A 3,755-nucleotide genomic window follows, 5' to 3' on the forward strand; every position below is an offset into this window, starting at 1 on the left:
TCAAAACCCTTGTGTAGATTGTTAACAGCACTATTTCCTAATATTTAAATGTTCAGGAAAATACCCTGTTCTCTGCACTGCGGCATCGATGCAGATTAACAAGACAAGGGAGAGACTCTCTTTCTTTTTGTAAATTGTCCTGTTTTCTTTCTTAACAACAATAATGGAAACAGTGATGCTCATCACAGTGACATTATGACTTTATACCTACACACACATCTTTTCAATTTATTTATACCAAACCTTGTGGGTCGAATAAGGCAATCCTAAGTCGGCCAGCAGAATATCAGAAGGAGATTGAAGGCCTCTGTTAAGTGTTCACAGAGGGAAGTTACGTGGGCATATAAATTGGTTACAAGGAGATTTGAGTCCTATTGCTAACGTCATTTCATAATGACCTTGGTAAGGTCATGCAGTTGTGTCTGTGTCTTTGTTTCCTTATGCATAGAAATTGAATCATAAATCATTATTGGTCTTGTGTGACACTATTTAATAAAGGACTAGCCCACAGATAAACATAACACCACTTATACATTTAAAAACGTAAATGTAATTATAAAATAATTTGAACAAATAGCTGTGACATACAACTGCCTTAACAGTATATTTTCTTAAATCGGTAGATTTTTTTGCTGATATATAGAGGGGATGAATAGTATAAAGATTAGAGACCCAGATTCTGGACCCACACTTCCTGGATTCATAACCCAGCTCAGCTGTGAATCTCTACAAAAGTTGCTACATATTTTTGGACCTTATTTCTCTTCTCTGTAAAATGGGATAATAAAGGTACATAAGTGAAAGCATGAGGATGATATAAATTGATATAAGCAAAGTAATTAGAAGAGGGCTAACACGTGGTGATCACCATATAAGAGTTACTTATTAAATTCTGGCACGTATTTTAGTAGCAATTGACCTATCTTGAATTATCATGAATAATTTATTCACTTATGCCAAACACTGAGCCTTCATTTTACTTAGCCTTTTCACACCTTTCTTTCACATAATAAATTTACTTGAGTTATATTTATACTTCTAGTCACTTCTTTGGGCAATTTTGAGAGTAATATGGTTTGTTGGCAATAATGAGGTGTCAGTCTTCCTGGGATATACTAATATCTTCATTTGTAATTCTGATGATGTATATGAAAGCATTATTATTCTGATTTGTGGGATTTTAGTTTTGTGCCGTATCATTTGATAGCTGAACCTCTCTTACATTATCTTAAAACATTTTTAAGATAACATAGATGCGAATGAATGATGAGATGAGAATTCCCAGATGAGAATGAATGCCTGGATGTCTGAGAAGGTACCTGGCTTGCAGCAAGCTCAAAATGCTTTACCTTAAAACCTAATTCATTGATTAGTCAACTCCTTAGTATTTGATAATTTCTGAGTGCTAGAAAATGTGCGCAAATTTTGCATTCTATTCCATAATAACTTTGTATTAATATAAATAGTGCATTAATTTATATAACATGGAATGATACAGCACCATATATCCAAGAAGATAGGAAGCCCAGTTTGAGAAGCATACACAAATATATTTTGATGTTCCTAATATCTTAAACATTAATTAGAATGTGTATGTGTGTGTGTGTATTGACTGTGTCTATGTCTCTATCTGTGTGTATATTAGACTGAAAGCAGATTGATTATAGATTTTGGTGACCATACATAGAACCAAACATTTTAACAGATTCTTTTCTTTGGTTTAATGTTCCTTTATTTAATTAAAAAAAGGAAATTTTACTGGGCTTATATTCTATAATATCTTTTTCATTTTAATAAAAGTATAAAGACCCTATGTTGGAACCAAGTCAGTCGTAGCCATATGGTCCGTGAAGTTTTTTCTGAGTTCATTATTTGCTAACACAGCTTGCCGAACTTAAATGGAACGAAGTAGAGGGGTTTGGATAAAGGCCAAATAGGGATAAATTTGTCATATTCTCGTTGACTCGCCTAGTTTAGGGATTTCAAAAGATTGCAAAAGTTGCCGAGGAAATAGGATTTGTTCCAAATATTGGACCAGTGATAGAAAGTAAATAAGAGTTAAATCATTTGAAACTAATATAGAAAAATAAGAAAAGTTGAGACCGTGCATATACTGTAGACCAGTTTCAATAACTTCAAGAGTCTATCACAAGCTGCCGCGCGGGGAGGCCGCAGCTTGAGGGAGGCCCCGGCCCCTCTGCGCCTGCGTCTGGCAGAGCCGGTGTGAGACGAAGAGACAATCCCTCCAAGACGCCGGGATAATCAAGAGTTTTGCCCGGAACTTTGAACACACACCGAGATAATGAGGGGCCAGACGAAAAGCACAGACGATGGTGCTGAAACGGATGAGTAAGGAGCTTAGCGATTTGGCCCGTGACCCTCCAGCACAATGTTCTGCAGGTCCACTTGGGGATGATATGTTTCATTGGCAAAGCCAGAATTATGGGACCTAATGACAGCCCATGTCAAGGCGGTGTATTCTTTTTGACAATTCATTTTCCTACAGACTACCCCTTCAAACCACCTAAGGCTGCATTTACAACAAGAATTTATCATCAAATATTAACAGAAATGGCAGCATTTGTCTCGATATTCTAAGATCACAGTGGTCTCCTGCTTTAACTATTTCTAAAGTTCTTTAATCCATTTGTTCACTGCTATGTGATCCAAACCCAGATGACCCCCTAGTGCCAGAGATTGCACGGATCTATAAAACAAACAGAGATAAGTACAACAGAATATCTTGGGCACGGACTCAGAAGTAGACCATGTGATGCTACCTTAAAGTCAGAATAACCTGCATTATAGCTGGAATAAACTTTAAATCACTGTTCCTTTTTTGATTTTCGTATCCGGCTGCTCCCCTATCAGACCTCATCTTTTTTAACTTTATTTTTTGTTTACCTCCCTCCATTCGTTCACATGCTCATCTGAGAAGACTTGAGTCCTTCCAGCTTTGGACAATAACTGCTTTTAGAAACTGTAAAGTAGTTACAAGAGGACAGTTGCCCAGGATTCAGAATTTTAAAAAAATGGAGCATGTGTATTACGCGGCCGATGTCTTCACTCTAACTTGGTTATGAGACTAAAACCATTCCTCACTGCTCTAACATGCTGAAGAATCAGCAGAGGGGGAGGAAGGTGGAAGCTGAGTTGTCACATCAAAGAAAGCAGCATTATTCTAGCAGCATCCGTTCTTGTTTAAGTCTTCCAACTGTTAGAGATTTGAGGTTACATGATATACTTTATGCTCATAACTGATGTGGCTGGAGAATTGGTATTGAATTGATAGCACCAGCAGAACAGAAAATGTGATGTATTTTATGCATGTCAATAAAGGAAAGACCTGTTCTTGTTCTACAGAGAATGGAAATTGGAAGTCAAACACCCTTTGTATTCCAAGAGGGTCTCAAACATTTTGTCATTTTCATTTAAATTGTTAGGAGGCTTGGAGCTATTAGTTAATCTATCTTCCAATACACTGTTTAATATAGCACTGAAGAAATGTTGCAAGCTGTCAATGGATGAGTGATCAAAACTAATAGCTCTGCTAGTAATTGACCTATTTTTCTTCAATAAAGTTGCATAAACCAAAAAAAAAAAAAAGAGTCTATCACATTCCAGTAACCATTTGAACTTGTCATATGAGTCCTTGTTGACAGCTTCTGTTTTTGCTCGTGGTTAATGAATAACGTGCAATATGGTATGTAATATAATGATTTGCTTAGTCTATTAAATGGAAGAACATTTATTTT

At 36.4% G+C, this 3,755-nt stretch overlaps 1 pseudogene; it reads left to right on the forward strand.

The window, feature by feature from the left end:
• Window positions 1-2,176: 2,176 nt before the first annotated feature.
• On the forward strand, window positions 2,177-2,819 carry LOC116738930 (annotated as a pseudogene).
• Window positions 2,820-3,755: the final 936 nt, after the last annotated feature.

This window comes from Phocoena sinus, chromosome 14 (assembly GCF_008692025.1).
Source record: "Phocoena sinus isolate mPhoSin1 chromosome 14, mPhoSin1.pri, whole genome shotgun sequence".
NCBI classification, from domain to species: domain Eukaryota; kingdom Metazoa; phylum Chordata; class Mammalia; order Artiodactyla; family Phocoenidae; genus Phocoena; species Phocoena sinus.